This window comes from Cynoglossus semilaevis, chromosome 15, assembly GCF_000523025.1.
Source record: "Cynoglossus semilaevis isolate Cse_v1.0 chromosome 15, Cse_v1.0, whole genome shotgun sequence".
Lineage (NCBI taxonomy): Eukaryota > Metazoa > Chordata > Actinopteri > Pleuronectiformes > Cynoglossidae > Cynoglossus > Cynoglossus semilaevis.
In genome coordinates, this window is record NC_024321.1 from 4,580,417 (window position 1) to 4,600,720 (window position 20,304).

A 20,304-nucleotide genomic window follows, 5' to 3' on the forward strand; every position below is an offset into this window, starting at 1 on the left:
GAAGGTGGACACAAAAAAAAAAATCACCTGAGCAATATTAAACTTTTACTTTAAAAAAAAAAAAACTTTAACTCACAACCTTACTGGTGTAGTTTTCTTCACCGTAGCAGTTGTCGCCGCTTTCTCCATCATTTCTGTGCATGGTTCCTGCTTCATTTCACCACCACTGAAGCTGCTGTGCTGCCAGAAACTCAATATTCACGATAATAAAGACAGAAGCCATTCTTACACCCACACAGTTTCCTATTTATCATCATGTGGTGTTGTCTGTTGTCTCTGGCCTCAAACTGTGACTGATGCCGCTGTAACCTAATCTCATTTGCATAGAAATGGTGCTGTGCGGTTGTGTAATTTTCTAAAGTGCGATCGAGAACTACCTGTAAAAAGTTTTTCAAAAAACAGAAACGCTGAAGAAAATGCATTTTTCCAAAGTTTGAGCATGATTTTTTGCACCAATTTCAGTGAAATGTATTATCCAGTATTTATAATTGATGGATAAGGTATTGTTCACTACCTTAGAGTCAACGTAAAAAAGGTCATGTTGTGCAAACATTGGTTGTACCAATGTTGTGCTGCAATATACTCAATGTGCGACTAAGATGGTCCTTATTTGGGCCCAAATTAACAACTGCACAAGGAAATTCTTTATGAGATGAAAAGTCAAACTAATTCACGGGTGGATCATGAATTTGGAGCCTAATTTAACGATGGCCAATTTCGTTATACTGCTAGGGTGATTAAAATTGCAGCCTCAAAAATATGAAGCCCCTTTTTTAGTTTTACAACACAGGAGACAAAGGGTCACCAGCTTTATTATGACTTATCATCCGGGACCTGGGGAAATAAAATAGAAGCATTCTTCAGTCCCTATAATTGTGGATACAATGTAAGTTTTTTTTTTTTTATTTCATTTTTTTAAATGATGGAGTCAATATCTTTTCTTGTACGTGGTTTATGTGAGTCTATTTTAGACGTTGGTGAAAAACCAGCTTCCAGGATTTACTTTAATACAGGCCTGAAGCCAGTGGCACAGGCTGTTATTATAATTTAACGAATTATGGTGTTATTGTTGAATTTTAACTGTACCTAAACTCACTTCATGTAAATATTAATAAATTTGTATTTACTATATTTTAGTAGTACCAATTTATTCTTTATGATTACCAGTTTTTGGCTCTTTGGTGTCTTCAGTTTAAATCTTGTTTGTGTTAACATTGTTCTTTTACTACATTTTCTGTTAGTTCATTCAGAACTATCTTTTTTCCTGAAACTTAAACATTAATTCATAGAATTTGTTGCTATTTTCCGTCTTTGGTTTTATGTGATATAATTTCCTTACAATATTTTATGGTTTATTTCAACATATTTTGAGTTGATGTTAAAAACCATAAAATGTTTGCTAAGAATCTCTTTGGACTGTGTACCTTAACAATTCCACATAGACTTTCTTGTGTTATACAAATCATCAACACCTAGAGCACCATTTTACAATCCCTTTAAATGACAATAATTAAGGTAAGATTAAGTATGTAATAACTAAAGTCATGTCATGTCGACAAAAACAATCATCATTCTGCTGAATCCAATATTTGACGCGATCCCGCACACCGTGACTTGCATGGACATTCTCGGTATTAAAAGTTACACTTATGTACAGAGAACAGTTGTCAGGTTGACATGAGCCAGACGTCCTAACAGATGATGTTTTGATTTCCAATCCTGCTGCACGAGACGCCAGGGAGAGAAGATGTGCTGTCATGGCAGCTGCTCTGCCGTAGTCAGCTATTAATCCCTTATTCCACGCGGAGCACTTGGTGCCATCTCTGCAATGTCACAGGAAATGTAACGAGTTCTGAGTTTCTCCCTGGCTTCGGTAAACCCCACTGTTTGTGTCTTTACTCAGATCAGACAGAGCTGAGAGCAGAGTGAAAACCTTATTTGTGCTGAACAACAAGTATGAACAACAGAGTGAAGCTCTGCTCATAGAAGCAGCACAAGTAACAAGTAAAAGAAAGTTTGTGTTATATTTCAGAACTAATACAAAAAAATGTTAGAATAAATGGGATGTGTATAGAGTGAATGCTAATCTGTGTGTCACATCACCTGAGCTTTTAATAATGATATAACGTTGGAAAACATCTGGTTGAATACAGAGGGAAAATCAAACTGATTCTCAGAGTGTTCTGTCTGTGACCCGAGCTGCACAGTTCACATTACTGTCTCACCTGGAAGTGCCTGCAGGTCCTGAAACTCTGTACTGAGAGGTTTAATCAAAGTGAGCCATAAGTCATGCTTGTGAAATTTTACCCATGGAGCTCAACAATTTCACCAATGTGCACCCCCCCCCATACCAATATACGTGTGGGAAAACACTTCTTTACAGGTGGATGGTAGCTTTAAAACCTTGACTCCAGGCCAAATTTATATGATTTATAACCTTGACAAGCGATCCCGGCCCCTTCTTCCTGCCTCTTCACCTCTTCTGTGTATTGTCTATTTTATTAGACCCCAAGCATTTCAATTCGATTCAATACCATAAACATTCAAATCTTTGCTGTCACTCAGTGCTCATCAGGAATGACAGCACATCTCCATTGAACTTAAACTATAAATATAAAGAAGAACACAGAAGGACCTCAGGCAGACAAAGAACCTAAGATAGGCACGCAGAACAAGTGAAAACAAAACACAGAACAAAATTAGATCGACACCCAGAATACAAAACCAACAACAGCTGTAATATAAATATGTCACAGTGCTAAAGGACAGCAAGGAAGAACCAGCGTGTGTCACTGTTCTGAGTATTTTGCTCCAGGAATGGTTTATAGATGTGTTCCACAATATATTCCACAATATTTTTTTATGTCTGGTCCACAGCGTGGGCCACAAAGTCTGTTGAAGATATTTATACAACAACATAAACTGGAGGAAAAGGTGACATTTGAAGTAAATTTCATTAGACTCTGCCATGTCGGCCGCTTCTGGCAGCGAGGCAACATTGGCAGCTCTTATGTGACCCACACAAAAACCTCTCAGAACAAATATGTGGTACTTCTGGCAACGTGTAATCTAGAGTTCACCTAATATAGTGCCACTTTGGATCAGTTGTTATTTAACTACTTTTGGCCGACCTGTTCAAATAGTGCTGCCAGTTCGTGGCACATATCTTTCAAACAGACATGAACAAGTCACAGCACTTCGATTCTATGCCATGCAGATATACGAAAGCATCTCGGAGCAGGCCGCAGTGACTCTGCAGCCAATGCTACATTCAGCTTTAGTTGAGAGACAAATAAATTGCTCCCTAAAATCTTTCAAAATTACGATTCACAATCACACCTCACACGGTAGGAAGGGAAACGTTTGAACAGCTTGCTTGTAATAAGGGCTCACTCCAGAAGGAAGGCAGAGCGTCACAGAATACATCAACCCTGAATCTTTTCATAGCAGCCCATTAAGACATTAAAGCGTGCGGTGAATGGGAACAGAGGATTGTAGCAGCACCCTGGCACCAAAACGCTGTCATGCATGTAAACACAGGCAGAAACCCTGCAGGTGCCAATCATGCTTCATGGACTGGGTAAATGTAGACAGATGGGAGAGGTGCTCACCTGAATACCACAGAAGCTACTTTTAGCAGTGAGGACTCAGAGCCAACACAGGAACACAGATGCACCGACACTGACAAATGTTCCGAATAATTTATGGATTACGTGGGTTTGGATGTATTTAGGTCACTCTCAAAACAGACAGAATAAAATTAGTGCTGTTGAAAACTTAAAAATTACTTTTTTAAAAAAACATTTTTACTATTGTTGCTAATCTGCAAGGGTGATAATGTCTGTTGAGGTTATTTTCACCTTTTAGATTATTTTTCCTCAAGATATTTTGAAAAAAACAAAACAAAACAAACAACTATAGTATCTTTGACATAGAACGTAACATTTTTTCCAATGGAAATTTATAATTTTAGTATTTTTTTCTGATAGGAATTTGATTATTTTTGTGGTCAAAATTCTGTATTCAAAATAGAAAATTCAACCTGCTGTATGAAGTCCTCTTCATCATGACAAATGCCCTCAATAGCTTCAGGCTTGGACTACGCAGTGGCCAATTTGTGTACAACAATGCTGACTCATGCTCTCTGACCCACTCAGTACAGCCTACTTAATCTCTGCATTGTCATTCTGGAATATGTCCGTGTCATTACAGAGGAAGAAAATCATTGATGGAAAACCCTCAGGTTAAGTCCTCTCTATACTGAGATAGCTAGCTGAGACTGTTTTCTGAAGCAGCGCCCCTTTTTGTAGGACTACTGTCAAGCCCCACCATGTCAATTCATTCACATCCATTGCTAAATTACATCATACTAATTTTTAGAACACTGCTATTCAGACTGAACAAGTTGCAATAAGTGCACTTGTGGAACAAATAAGGAACTTTAAAAATTGAAATTAATTTCCCCTTTGTTGCATCTCTGCAATAGTCCTGTGCCCCCTACTTTGGAAACAAGTGCTTTAGAGCATCTGTTGTGAATGACTGTTTTCAGGATCCCTTATGTACGTTATAGAAAACTGTGTTGTTGTTTTTTTTAAATTAAACTTTGGCTTAAATACAAATAATTCTTTTTTAAACATTTATACACAGTCAAACATCGTCATGTTACGAACTCGGCTTTCTTGCATAGATTTTGCAATGATATTTTGAGCATTGTTAGGGGCTATATTCAAGTAATATATACACATGTATATATATATTTGGATTAATTTTGTCCAACATTTACCCCCGATTTAGCCAATGTGCCTAATGACAAGACATTCAAACAATAGTTTTGTTTGTCTTGCAGCTGTGCAGGAAGTAAGAAACTAGATATCATAGGAAATACAATGTATATAGATATTCAATGAATATTTGTGTGATTTTCAAGCGCTGAATAAATACACAGACGATCATTTCCATATAATTAGAGAGATTATATTCATCCAATGGGATGTTGAGAAGTGAATTTGATGCTGGTATATCTTAGATCCATTGTTAGATACCTGTAGATATTGTGGCCTGTAGACAAAAAAGGCTCTCAGCCTTGACAAATGAAAGTGCTGGAGTGGAACCTGAGAAGAAAGAAGGGCGCGCTGTTGGGTGACTGAACAATAACCTCTGCTCACTCTGCCTCCGGGCAGGAGAACCTGGCATACCATTACCAAAAAAAAAAAAAAAAAACACACACACACAAAGCAGAGGCAGGGGCAGGCATAGGGGAATATTTTCTGTCACCTCCAGGTGTTATCTCCTCTGCAGTGAGCAGACCAATGTCTTATTCTGTTGCTGCACGGCGGCCGTCGTCCACTGCTTTTCCCCTCCAAGACCACACAGACTTGTTTACCACATGCCTCTGGTGGTTGGGTCAAATTTGACTGACACCTGTGGTCAGTGAGTCACAGGTACAGGCCGTGTCTCAAACCCCGCAACCGGAAAGCCGACCTCACAGAGACACACTGAAGGTTTATAAGCTAATCCGACAGCTGAGAGTCACACAGCCTTTCCTTTTGCCCTTATGTTCCTTCTTTATTCACTGACTCCCTTCTCTCTTTTATGATTATTTTCTGAAATCTTTTGTTTTTTTTTTTTTTCTACTTTTTTCTTCTATCTTTTGTCACCCCTCTTCTACGCCCTAATTCTCTGTAATTATTTCCTTTCTTTCAACAGCCGTCTTTATGCCCCTGCCTCATCCTTTCAACTTCTTTCACTCTTCTTTCAACCCTCCTTACGTCTCACCTCTTTTTCATTCTCACCTTTTGTCCCCGAGAAATGCTTTTTTGTCAAGTTAAAAATATGATGTATCTGCAAACAAGCTCAGGTTTCCTACTGTAGTAAAATGTATTGTACAGATCTGAAAGGGAGATATGAGTGTTTATTAACCTACAGTTTGACTTGTGCATACAGTATGTACTGTTTGGTGGATCTGCGTGTCACAATCAGAATTAAAATCAGAATTACTTTATTGATCCCTGGGGGGAATGGGTTGGCATCACAAACAAACTCCTGATGGAAATTGGAAAAGTGTCTTGAACGAAGATACAAATAGAAAATAAATGCAAAAAATATAATAATAGCAATAGAAAAAAAAAACCTTGTGTGAGATGACATGTGTATATTAATATTATGACTTTTTTCCTCATAAAGTAACTAATTTGTGACTTTATTCTTATAAATAAATATTCATATATATGTGTTTATGTTCATATACATACAGTACATATGTACACACACACACATAATAGTTCCATAGAATCTAAAGAGACTGTCCTGTATATGTCCCACAGCTTGTATTACTTTAAACCCCTATAGGTGTCAACTACACAATGCTGGCTGGGGGAGGTGGGGGGTGGTGGTGGTCAGAGGGGGCAGGGTTACTTGTTAGTCTTCTGTACATGAGCCAGTGTTAGCTTCATCGGTTAATTATCATGTCTACTGGGTAAAGCCAACGGCATTGACCTCATTAAGAAAAAGATTACATAAGTTACAAAAGCGTTGACGAGGTGAGTCATGCAAACAAGAGAGCATGATGTGGTGTAAAACGGCATAAAAAGGATGTTTAGTCACACACACACACACACAGAAGTAGGCGTAAATGGCAAGTCAGCAGCACTTAGTCAACACTAATCTGTCCACAATCCCTTCTTCCTGAGGGGAGATGGAGGTAGAGAGTGAAGGTGGAGGAGGAGAGACATTGTTAGGTTCATGCGGGTGACCTGTCATCCAACACAGGCCGTCAAATCACCGTCAAATCACACAAACACTGCCTCACAAGCCTCAGGGAGAAACAAACACAGAGTTGCCCGCTCATCAACGAGGCCACTGTTCCCGGCAATCTGATCGTGTTTTAGTGTAAACACACTTAAAACATCCCCTTTAATTATGTATAAAAAGCCAAAGATTAGTGCGATGACAGTTACCTCAATGGAGCTCAATGTTGGCTTGTGGCCCAAACATGTCCATTAAAGACGGCGCTGAGCACAGCCTCTGCAGCAGAGCGCAAACCTGGCAGTAATGTTCAGAAATGAAGTGAGGTCAAATCATGATTCACACATGGTTAAAATCCTGCCAGGAAAAGCAAGACCACACATTTGGATGAAATAAACATCCACACACAATGTTTTATTTTATCAATGAACCTCAAACTGTTTGTTCAACGAAAGCATATAGATTAATAAGATTACTAATGCGTGAATCATCGTGGTTTCTTTTTCATTTGCCAGTGTGTTTTAGACGCTGCTGACTGGGATTGAGTCATTGACAGGAAAATGAAGGTAAAACATTGGACGGACATTTTTACTTTGGTTTTTTACTGGACCTGAAAAGCCCTATAAATGCTACTACAAAGAAAAGAAGGAGCTACACTACCGTATGTAGACTAAAGAATGTCAGGAGTGGCAGTGAATTAAATGATAGTGGTGCAGGACTTGTGTTAAATTCGTTCCACACTGGAAGGAGCTACTGTGCACTACCAGACAGGGCCCTGTCTTTCTTTCTAAAAGCTCTCTATGACCCCAGCTATTCATATAGCACCATTCTGTCCTAGCACTTTCCTGTACTTCCTTTCTCTTTCTGCACTCGTTTCTATGTCTGTGCTCTCATCCCAGTTAAGAATCCCTACTTTCCTAACTAGCTGTCTCCTTTCAAGAGTTCCCCTACTTAGCTTGTTAATCCTTTCCTCCAATTTGGGTAAAAGTGTCTGCATTGATATAAATATAAAACTTGCTGAAATTGCTGTCTTGGCATGTACCCAAATGAATTCAATCAATTAAAACAAAGCCAAATCAATTCTAGTAAACCTTGTTTTGTGGAGATAAGTGCACGTTCGTGGCTCTGAGACAGACTCAGTTACAGATCATTTCCCAGGTTGACAACATAAACCCAAGTCCACCATAACAAGTTTGATAAACAAACCCAGCTTGAGTACAGAGAAACACAGAAGCCACATTCTGACACACCACAGATATATCAGATATGGCAAACACTACACTTCCCTCAGACCTTATTGCAATCACAGCAGCATCAGAGTGGAACCATGGGACATGGGTTTGCTGTGCAGTGCATTCCACATCCTTTTACTTAGAGGAGACAAATGTAATAGGATATGTGGATCTTAATAAAGTCTGAAGAAATGACAACATGAGATCTGGCTTTTCATTTTCCACTCTACTGGAAATACCGTTTTCTACATTGAAAAGCCACCAAGAAAGTAATTTATGCTTTAGGTGCACAATCACTTAACGTGGATATTACTACTGTGTTAAACTGCTGACAAAAGAGTAACGATTAACCGCCATCACCGAAGCAAGAGGACGAATCAGAGAGCAGCTGCTTTTTCAATGCGGTTAGAGGAGACAGATGAAATACGAGATAAATGCTGAGTGCAAAAACGACCCCTCCACCATGGTCACTGAGATGCTGTATGAGCAAAGCATGCCACGCAGGAGATATCATCAGTTTTGTGTTTGCACTGTGATACCTAATACTGCTTAAAGGAGAGAGCGTTTATCCTCAGGAATGCAGCGGCGATAAAAAGTGAATTTATGGGCAGTAATGTACGCTGGGGGCACTTTGAAGGAACACATTGTTGCAACTTCATTTACCTTCTTTGTCAATGTACGTAACACGAGCATCGTGTTTCAAATGCTGTCGCACATGTGTGCACAAATGAATTAAATATTTATGGTCATCATATCAAGTTACTAGCAGAAAGCATGTTGGGAACACAAGGGGGGAGGACTGATGGGGCGGGGGTCATAATTGAGTTCAAAGAAAACATCAATGTGATTTCTATTGTAAAGGATGTGAGTATATTCATCACCTGCAAGCAAACTTTGATTAAATTGGTAAACTTTGAATGATACTAATTGTGTCCACTCAGTTTTATCATTTAATTTCCTATAAATGGGATTTTATTGATTTATTAAACTGACATTCATCTCTGTTAATCCGGTGATATTAACTCATCCAACGTGCAAAGAAAAATAATGACCACAACTTCAGTAAGTGATGAATCAAACCTCTAGACTACTGATGGGCGGTGGGGTTGGGGGGGTGAGGGGGGGCCATGGTGGAAGGGCGATTAATGCTCATGCTTTACAGTAAGATTACTAGTTTAAGCCCCTGCTGTAATTTATGGTTTCTATATAGAATTTGTATGTTCTCCCCTTGTTTGTCTGGATACGTCAGCATTCTCCCAAAGTATGAAACATGTAGGTTAGTTGACCATTGATATAAATTGAAGGATTAAGAGTTACAAGATAAATTAAAGAAAAATCAATCAAATGATAATGAAATGCTGTTTTTTAACTGTTTAATGGGTTTGAAAGAATAGATTAGCAGCTGACCTGAACTACAGTATTCAGTATACAGTATCAAATGCATCAAATTCGCTGGGGATGCATTATAGCAAAACAAGTGTACAACAAAATACTTATTTTAACTTTTCTACCATTTTTTCCTGTTTGTAGAGTGAGCCAAATTCCATATTTATTCATTTTTGCTAAACTTTATTCTATTAATTAAAGTTGCACTGTCTATTAAGGGTTAGTAAAATTGTCATTCCCTGTAGGAGTTTTCACTGTTTACGCAAAACAGATAGTGTGCACATCTGGGAGTTGAAACATTTACGTAAAGTCTCAGGAGCTGAGGTGGCCTGGATTTTCCAACTAAACATTTTAGCAAAACTCAACAACCTTGGAAACAAAGCTGGAAACAAAATGTCACCCAGACATACAATAGTTAAACCAATTTTCCCAAAAATAGAAAATGCTCCACAATACCAGATGTTTTTTTTTCTTTTGCATTCTAAAAGAAGATGTCTGTTAGAGTCATTTAGACAAGATTGTTCAGCTGTTCAAAGACTCCTGTGGCCTGGTTTGAGCAGATATAGCACTTGGCAGATAGTGAGATTGACAATACAAGTGTTAAGATTCCATGTAGAGTGTGTCTGGGGGGTTGTCCCTGTGCCGTCAAACACAAATAAAACAGCAAAAAGGGAAAGGGAGAGGTGGAAACTCTTAAAGCAACCTTCCCGCTTATATGCAATCATTATTACACAGAAACCTGCTGTCTCGCAGGGAGCTTGATTTTTAATTACAGACGTGACGAGGAAGACACGAGAGAGTTCAAATGCAACCAACCCATGAGCGGTTCCCCCCGCCCTGCATGGAAATGGTCCTCTCGCCACACAGCATGCTGCACAGATTAGCTCAGGGTCGGAAATTACAGAACATCGACCAACCTCAGTGGAACTCTCTGCAGGGACAGGCCAACATTCAGGACCAGCTTCCTGCAGGCTAATAAAGGCACTGTTTTCCTTTGAGCGAGCTAAATAGGCCTCTCTGTTCAAAGGTTATTCCTGGCTCATTGTACGGGAGATTAATGTTTATTTTTCTTTATACTGAGTTTATTTAAAGTGCTGTTATAAATAGACTTGATCCTTACTTAACATACTTTCAGGAGTCTCAAAGTACTCCTTATTTCATACTTAAGAAGTGTGTCCCCAGGCAGTTTGAGGGCACTGAGGTATTTGATACTGGTGTAACTCAAGAAATGCTCACGATGTTAAACTTTGCTTAATGGGGTGCCTCAAGGATCCGTCTGCACCTCCCCTCTCTTTTTCCTCCCCTGCTGCGACACCATTCATGACACATGATCATTGATTCTGGGGACACAAATCAAGGGATCTACTTCACCCTGGTGGGAGGTACAGCTCTTGTGCGTCAACACTTGCCCGACCTTAGGAGGGATTTTCTTTTCCACAATTTTCATGGGCTAGTGTAACACTTTCAAAGCTAATATTTTCCGCCTTGACGAACATGAAATCCATCCCCTGGTAATAATGAAACTGTAGGGGAGCATTTTTAAGGAGGGAGCTGAGCACACAGTACAAGATTTACACACCGCTCCTCAGACAGCTTTGAGCTTTTATCTGCCTGTGATACACAGCTCTCACATGGTCAGAGAGGAAACTGATACACAGACCTGCACGGTCACATATGAGTAAATATTGAAGGACATTAGAAAATGCATTGTGAAATGCAATTGTTTACCCATGAACACAAGTCACAACAATTACCAAATTTGTGTATATCTAATTCATCTGAACCAGATGTTGATCTGGAAATATATATATATAATAGATTTATAACATAGCATGTTTTTTTTCACATTTGATTACATTTGCATTGTGTATTGTTCTAGCACATGTCTCAAAAGTAGGACACCAGGCTCTAATGAGCCAGAGAATCAGTAAAGTCAGAGAACAGTAAAACAGCAGGATTAGTAACATCAGGGTGAAACAGGCAAAGGTCAAAAAACACATGGTAGAAACCCACAAGCCAGGAAACACTGGTTCACCCTTCAAGGCAAAAAAGCTACCTGGCAAGGAACTAGGGGAAAAGTCAGGCTTAAAAAGTGACAGGGGAGGAGTTAAAAAGACACAGGTGGAGCAGGTTAAATAATCACAGTGGAGGGAGACACAGGTGGCAGGGAACAGGAAATCAACTGGGTGTAGACACAGGAAAGCAGGGAGTCGAGATTATAGAAGAAAAAAGAGAGAAGTAAAGAACTGAACTAAACAACCAACATATTTATATGTCAGTTTTTCAGTCTCTCTTTTTGGGGAGCTTTTATGTTGATAGTCATTTTTTGGATGGGGGGGTTATAGGATGTTTTTCAAGTAGCAAGTTAACAGATTGCTGAATGTGCTGAAGGTTTCTTTTGAATGTGTCTGTCAGTTTTCAAAATACTGTTTTCAACAAAACGGAAACTGGCATGACCTTAAAGCCCTTCAGTATTATTGCATAAGAAACTGCCGCGCTTCAGGCTGGTCACAGCCAACTTCTTTCCTTGACCTTTTCAGTTTTTATTGGATCTCTAGAGGTTTTACCATTTACACGGACATTTTTGTGTATTATGATCCTCTGCTGTATTCATATCTGCGCCTTTCACTGGGTAATGATCAACATTATAAGAAACACTGGCCTTGAACACAGAGCTTTAGGTGGTTTAGAATTAGCCTTACAGTATTGTTCAGTTTTACTTGTGTCCCAGCTGAAAGACCAAAGTGTCAGGTCTGTCTCTCTCTGGGTAATCAGTTTATATGCTCACCTGTGTCCTGTCCTCTGCTCGCCTCTTTTACTCCCGCTCGTCACACCTAGTGCTTTGGTCAACAAGTCAACCTCCCTACCTTTATGTTTCGTATTTGGTAACGCAGAAGACTACGCTTGTGATCAGAAGGTTGCCATGAATCTGAACACTCCTCACACTCTCGGCACAGTGAAGTCCAACCCAATGCTAATATTTACATTCTCATTCTCTCTCCCTTCACTGCCTTCAGTGAAACACAAATATTCCCAGGGAACCACAGTCATCACAGATGTTGAATGATCCCTAATCATGTTATACAGTATTGGTATGCAGGATTGTTATTGTTGTGAAGCTTTTATGACCCTAACTGTAAATGCAGTGAGTAAAAATTACAGTGGGACATATTTTCCCGATGCAACAGCAGGAACAGTTTGTTACACAGCCATTACCGTAATAATCCTCACATAAACATTAACAACGACGCCTCAGTCATTAGGTCCTGTCTCGGAACAATAGAAGAAACAGTTGCTGTACCATTAGGTGAAACCATTAACAGCCTGGAGAAAACACTGTATTATCTGATACCAAGGAGAGGTGTATTGATCTTTCCCTCTGCACAGAGCAGTAGGGGGGGGGGGGAAACAACGGGGAGAAAAAATTAAATCAGAGTCCAACTGGAGATGAAATCTGGTCAGACTCAAGTGTATCACCTGAGCACGGGCGGGGATTTCAGCCACTTAACCCCACGGTATCGGTCTGACCCTTTGAGGTCTTCTGATCTACCATCAGACGGTGTTGTAAACCAGCATCAAGGACCCTTGTTACAGAACAATCTCCTGCAAGTTGAATATTTTTTACGGCTTCACAGAACGACCCCCCTACTGATCAGGTACATAATGTCTTCATCCCTGCTTCTGCCAAGCCATTAGCTTTATTTGTGGTATGGGAGTTGTTTTATGGTATGTAGGTACCTCCTTCAGCGCCTGAGAGAAGGAACGGCTCTCCAGGACTTTACAGCTACACGGCAGCTTCCCTTTCATTTACTAGTTTCTACACCCACTGTACAAGATGAATACACGCTGTTTTAATTTGAAGTAAATCATGTCTTAGAATAACAGTACTGTACAACTATGATTGCATTAAGTAAAGTTTTTTTAGTTGAGTCCAACAGTCTACTGGGTTCAAGCAGTCTGTCCTGAATCAACAATACCTATATAACAATACAATTATCAGAGCATTAACAAAAAAAGATGGCGCTGTAGTCATATGATCTAAGTTCTTATCTACATCATAATGACATGGTGAATCCATAACTGTAGCAGTTTCAGATTAAACCTATGACTGTCGTAACTTTTAAACCAATACTGGTGTTAATATTGTAATATTGTTTCCCATGGTTCTAGGTAATATTTCAAAACCACTTGCAAAAAACAAGACAATGAGCAACTTTTCCAAGTCTCTCTCTCTTTCCTTGTATTCACAATCGACTTTTTTGTATCAGTTTGAAAGGCCTGAAAGAGATCACAGAGAGTTTGTGCTGAGCTATCCTATCTCCAGGGGTCCCAGCGTAGCACCTCTGATTCTGCAGTAGTCTTGAGATCATAGATCTTCACACCTCAGGTGGCTACTCTGTCCAACTCCGGAGCCTCGGTGCTGCAGTTTCAAAGGCCATCCGAAAAAACACAGTGTGTGAAATGGGATAGGCGGTTTGATTCACGCTCCCACTACTCTCAGTGCTATTCTTCACTGTCCTCCTCGCTCCTTTGCACCCTCAGCGTGCAGCCATATTCATTTCAGACGAATAGAAAGGTCGCAGTCTTCTTCATTTTCTTATCTTCATTCGAGATCAGGACTTCATGAGCAGAGCAATTTGTGACGAGAGGGTAAAACAGATGCTGCTCTGCAACACCATCTCCATCTCGATCCTGTAAAGGTCGAATTGTTATGGAAATGACTTTCATTACTTTAGACTGCTCCTCTCTGTGTAACCTGCAATGGGATCAGTAAAACTTCCAGTGCATCTTAATGCCTTCAACAAGAAAAGAAAACGCTAATGTTTCCAGAAAACTTAAACATAATTAAAGTCTAATCATCTTTAATGAAATTCAATAATAATTAGGCATTGATGTTCATCAAACAACATCTTCATATCAGCACATTCCTGCGCCTAGGAACAACCAGTTAACCTGAACAGCAGAGTCTCAGCCGCTGAACACACATCACTAATTGACAAGAGTAACTGTTGCTACGACACGTTTCCATTTCATTACTGACTCATTAATCACACCGTTTATTAATTAAAGAGTTATAGCCTCTGTGCCGAAGGTGCAACAGAGCATCGTCCCTGATTGGCTTCATGGGATGAGGAGGAAGAACAGGCTGTTCTCACACACACACACACACTCAAAACGTTAAAATTGTATTTATTTTTTTTTCATTATTTTCCATCGAGACTTATTAACAGACACGTGTCGTGAGGTGAGAACAATACAGAACTGGAAATAATCTCTTTAGTGTCCTCCACGGCTCTGGTTTGAGCGCTTATGAAAGATCTGTGCACTTTAATAATTCAACACTGACACCTGCTGGTAGGGTGTAGAATGGCAGGGGCTGTATATTATTTTGGATTGAGCCAATATTTATTATAAGTGCATATAATAACTTGATATTTTATGGTACAAGTCAACTTCAGTTGTTGCAAATCTGCCTTAAATACAATTCATATGCCATTTGGGCAAAAATGTATGAATTAATCGAAATATGCTGGGGTTGGTTTTTTTTTCATATTTTGCTGCAATATCCAGACCAAAATCATTAAACTCAAATTGTTGTTTTCTCTTTTTGTAATTTCCCTATTACATCCCAATAAATATCATGTGTGGGCAAATTGTCCAACAAGTGTTTTCCTGACACTAAAGCACTTCAGACTTATTGCTTTAAATATTGCTACACCAGGTACAGTGGATTCTTTAACCAGTACAACAGATGGCCAGGTTCAGAACCAATAAACTGTATACAAAATACCTGTAATTGCTCCGTGATTTTGCAGTTTCCTCTGAATGCAGTACACAGATAAAGACAGAAGAAGAAAAAAATATTAACACGTATTCAGAGCTACGTTCTCTACTTTTCAATTTGAAAACTACGTTATCAACAAGTTAGATAGGCTGCTCTCTATAGCACAATGTTATTTTATTAGTGCATTTAACTCATTGACCAGGATATTTATGCTAAGGTTCACGCACCACCTGCAGGAAATACAGAAAATTTCATGCAAATTCACACAACTTTTAAGCAGGTCCCCATCAATACTTGATGAATTTACTCCTACAGATTTTATATTTCCCCCCAAAAAATAGATGTAAAAAGCTAGGCTATAATTGACATCATCAAACGACTGCAGATCAAGATGATGAATGGAGCTGGCCTTTTTCTCTCCAGATGCTCCACCTAAAACTGGCAAAGGAAGCCTCACACACCTCTGACAACACAGGGCGTTTATTTGCCTCAACTGTCAGCAAATATAAAGAGATTAAACTCAAAATTGTCACTGGGCCAGACACTAATTCATACACTTCTGGCAGCTTTATGTGCGAGTTAACCCGACAGGATATGGCTAAACCGCTCCATCACATTTCATCATCATCCCACCCTTTCCTGCTTCTGACTCACTCCGTGTACTTTTCATCCTGTAGATTTTCAGTACTGCCATTCTACATTTCATCGTGGGCTGCAGTATTCAGGCCCCAAAAGTGTAAAACTGTTTGGTTTGTTTGGCAAAGGTCGATGCAAATGATACCTAGCAAAACACTCGTCTACTGCAACCCAACAGCGGACTCTGCTGACTGATCCTTATTTCCTCACGCTTAGACTTCCTCAGATGATGGAGGGTGAAACTAACGAAAAGCGAGGTTTCTGAGGGGAACAGTGGGGCCTCACATTAGTCTCGGCAACAAGAGGTCAGTGGGAAAAGTGCTGCGGGACGACGATTTAATGCCCAAAATGTGTTAAACAAATACAGAAATGCATGAAATCGGTGCAACGTCAGCGCTAATGCTTGACATGTTCTTTATTAGAAACAAGGCTGGCTCTCACTTCCCAAAGGCTAACAATCAATCAGTTTGGTGTGGCTGACTTACTTACAAAATCCCATGCCACTAAACAGCTGCAGCTTAGCTAGGCACTTAATGCAATGAGTTTTTCCTCAAAAAACAAAAACCTTTCCCCTTTAAAACTGTTTTCTATCTTCTGCCTTCAGCAGCATTCAAATGAGAAACTGCTGAGGTGGCACAGAACAAAAAAGATGCAATTGGAACCGTATTATCAGTCTTCATATTTAATTTCACTCATGTTCAGACTTGATTCTCTCCTTTTTTAACATCATCCAAGTCAGAGCCAATTTCCCAGCACTTAGCAGGAGATAGAACATGGAGCATGAATGGCTGTTTCGGATTACGGCAGCCCTTTACCTTCTCACCGAATCCTGCATTTGATATTTATGGGCCCTCTTTGACTTTACAATATGTTGATGGATTTTTATGAGAGTAGGCACTGTTCGTGCACCGAGCCAAGTCCAGAGCCGAGTAAGCAGCCACTTTGATGGTCTGAGGTAATCTGATTGAGGGGATTTCACTGCTGTTTCCCAGGTCTCTCTCCTCATACCGTATGTTTAACTGACCTGAGAGCAGTAGATAATCATATTACATTTTCCTGGATTGTCATCGTCGGCTGATTTCGCTTAAATGTTTTACACAACTTCAGGAATAACAACACGTCTTGGGAAAACAATTACGTCCAGAGTTAAACCTGCTGACAAGTGGGGTTTGAAAAAACCAACAGCTGGTACAGGATTTAAAGCTGACCTACTGTGGTGAGCAAGGACCACTTTGGTGACAGTTATTGATCTGACCACTCGGGCCACTGTTGAGAAGTAAAGGTAAGTAGGTGAAAGTCTGAAACATTCTATACCAAAATAGTTATTATTAGTTATTATTTTACCAACAGCAATTCTCCAAGAGCAAATTTAGGGCATTTAAATAATGACAACAGTGCAGTGAATGACGTTTGAATTACTGTAGTAATACTACAGATTTAAATTTAAGTAAAAAATATTCTTAAGCAGAGTTGGGCAGAGTAGGCGGTAATCTAAGTACTTTTACATCTAAGATAAAAGATTAGTTTAATCTATAATGTTACTGTTTGAACTGTTGAAGCAGCTTGTGTAACTGTACTTATTGTGTTGTATGTCTGTTCCTGCTCTCACTTTCTTACACACAAATTTCCTGGGCCTCCATTTCCAAGAAATACCACAGGTCAGTACATGTCAAAACAAAACATGTCTGCTGTAGTACCAGAATCATGTCAAAAATGCCAGTTAGGGCATCAAGAATAAAACATGAGCAAAAATATAGGTGGTTATGTTCTTGCGACCTCTATAGGACAGAACAGTTAAAACAGCATTTCTACTAATCTTGAAGAAACACGTGTTCAACTTCAGCCTTAAGAATCGTTGCATCTTTATTAAATGGCATGTGTCTACACAGATGTACTACCACATCATGGATACCCAGACCTTTGACAACTGAAGAAAGTATCACTCAGCATGGGGATATTAGCTGAAACATAATCACATATTCATGTATGAAAAGCATCCTGAGAGCTTGCGGCTGATTGGCTGTAATCTGATTAGTCGAACATCTCCTGTGAAAGTAATTCACTTTGATGCTACCAAAACATCAACTCTGTGTGTGTGCGTAAACAGACTGAGCTGCTACAGCATCAGCTCAACCCTTGTCTGTAATTCAATTACTGGATTTGAATCATGTGACATGATTCATGTCCTATTTAACATCCAGTCAGCCAGAGGCCTGATTACAGAAGCCACAAATTGTCAAATACTGAACCTGAATGAACGTTTATGTCTCCTAGAAAAAGAAAAGAAAAGAAAAAAACAGCAAGGTTGTAATTATCCTCCTAAATGTCATTTCAAACAGATAGATGAAATGCAGCAACGTGAGGTCAATGGTAGGTTTAACTTCCCAGATTAATAGAACAGAATTCACAACCGTTTGTCCCTCTGCAGTTAAATTCTTCGACCCTGGCTTTTTAACTTTATGAATTAACAAATGGAAATTTAACTGATAATGCACATCCCAACTGCTTTGTGTTAATTATTACTCTACAACAGTGGTTATCAACTGGATGCCCAACGGATTTCATTTAAACTGAGTGTACGGCCCCTAGGTGTTTGTTCCCTGAAAATCAGTTGTATGTATCACAGAAGCACAGAATATGAAAAATAATCTCATAAAAAACATTTTCTAACCTAAAACATATACGCTCCGTCCGCCTTGGCCAGTATGCACTTACCTGTTCACTCTCCTTGGTCCCGGCTTGATTACTCCAATTGCGCACACCTGCGGCCTGGACTGTGTTGCTACTACGTCGCCGTGCTGTCTCTCCTGCGGCTTAGCGAAAACCTCCGCCGGGTGTTGTATTTAATTTATTTACGTAATATGCATGTCTAACATTTCCATAATACAACTCTACTGTGTGGGGATGGGTGAAACAATCTAGAGAGGGTTGATAACAGTGTGGTGGAGGTTCGTGGAGTGTAAATATATACGGAAATAATATAAAAACCATCTCGGTCCTTCCTTGCGGATTTTCCCTTTTCGCGGTGGGTCTTGGAGCGCAACTACCGCGATAGGAGAAACAAAGTGAAAATAACTGTGAAATGGGTTTTAACATTACATAAGGATGTTTTCAAATACCAGGGAGGACACTGTGAGAACAGCTCTCCACTACCTAAAATCAAAAGCAGCTGTCACGACTGGGAAAATGTGTTATGGATTTGATGAGATGATATGATGCCATCCCAGAAACCTCTGCGTTGGCATGGAATGATATTTCATCTGGTTCAAATGGAATATCTAGTTGTGTTTTTCTTTTTCTTTTTTTTCCCTGGAAAATCCAAACTCTTTTCTTTAAGCAGTTACAACATTCAAGTGGAATCAGTATCAAAAAGTCTTTTAATCATGGACTGTGGGCACAGGGTTTGTCTTTCAACCAGACAGTTGCAGGTTCAATTCTCAGGCAAGACCCTCTACATCAAAGCTCCTCAACCAAGTACAATCATTCGGTCCCTTTCATACATGGATCGGTTTATTGATATTGCAAGAACTGGAATTTGCCTTTGGTTTGTTTCACTATTAAACACAACACTTTCATAAAGTCGTATCTAGTACTTGCTTGAAAAGTTGACACAGCTGTTTTCGTATTTGGTCAATCTGGGCTGTCAAGAAAAAAAAACATTGTATGTTGAAGGTAAGTCCAGATGTAAATATTCAGCTTCCTTCAGAAACAATAAGCAGGGTGACTGAGAGTCCACTCTGACTTTTTATAAAAACTTTGTAAACCTGGTTTAAGAGTCTCCCTACATCCCTCATGGTCAGAATCCCCTGGTCCATAAGGACTGGAGGGAGAGGTCCAAACATCTGCGAGTACCAGTGACATCCCCTCTCCCTGTGATTACCGTGGATATGGTTAAATGAACCACCTGAACATGGTGTTCCTAACACGCTACTTTTAGTAGTTAGTGGTTTCCTTAGCCTGGTATTTTGAGAACAAAGGTTTCCCCATCACTGTTTTGACCTTCACTGTGACCTTGTTCACTTGTAATAACAGGCCACCTAAAGTCAGTGAAACTATATGGTACCACTATAGTGCTACTATAGGTAGTACTCAAAATACTATTCATAATGCAAAGCATTTAAGTCTGAGAGCACCAATGTGAAAACGAAGACGACTGAAGCTTCAATAGAACCGAAGAAAGCCAGAGAAAAAACAGATCCTCTTTAAAATGAACCCCAAAAAAATTCAATTCAAAGAAATAATTGACTACATTCTCTCTTCAAAGGAAGGATACTTGACAACTACAGTCATCCACCACGTGTTGCGTTGCTATTAATTCACCGCTAGATGGAACTGATGACCCATGAATAGAAACAAATTATTTGAGATTTATGTAGTTATAATATTGACAGCATTGTACTTGAAACTTAAATATGAAGTTTAGAACATGAACAGATTGGAGTAATTTAATTAAAGTTAAAATTTTAAATGAATTACTTTTAAAGCAACTTTAAAAACATTTTTTTTATATGACTTCATATG

General features: G+C 39.4%; 1 long non-coding RNA gene across 1 annotated transcript in view; it reads right to left on the minus strand.

Annotated features, from left to right (window-relative positions):
• The window catches only part of LOC103390663 (uncharacterized), a 28,167-nt gene extending 7,967 nt beyond the window's left edge, over positions 1–20,200 (minus strand). The window contains exon 1 of the long non-coding RNA XR_522711.2: positions 18,499–20,200. This is a non-coding gene — a long non-coding RNA (uncharacterized LOC103390663). The remainder of the gene's footprint in view (positions 1–18,498) is intronic.
• Positions 20,201–20,304: the final 104 nt, after the last annotated feature.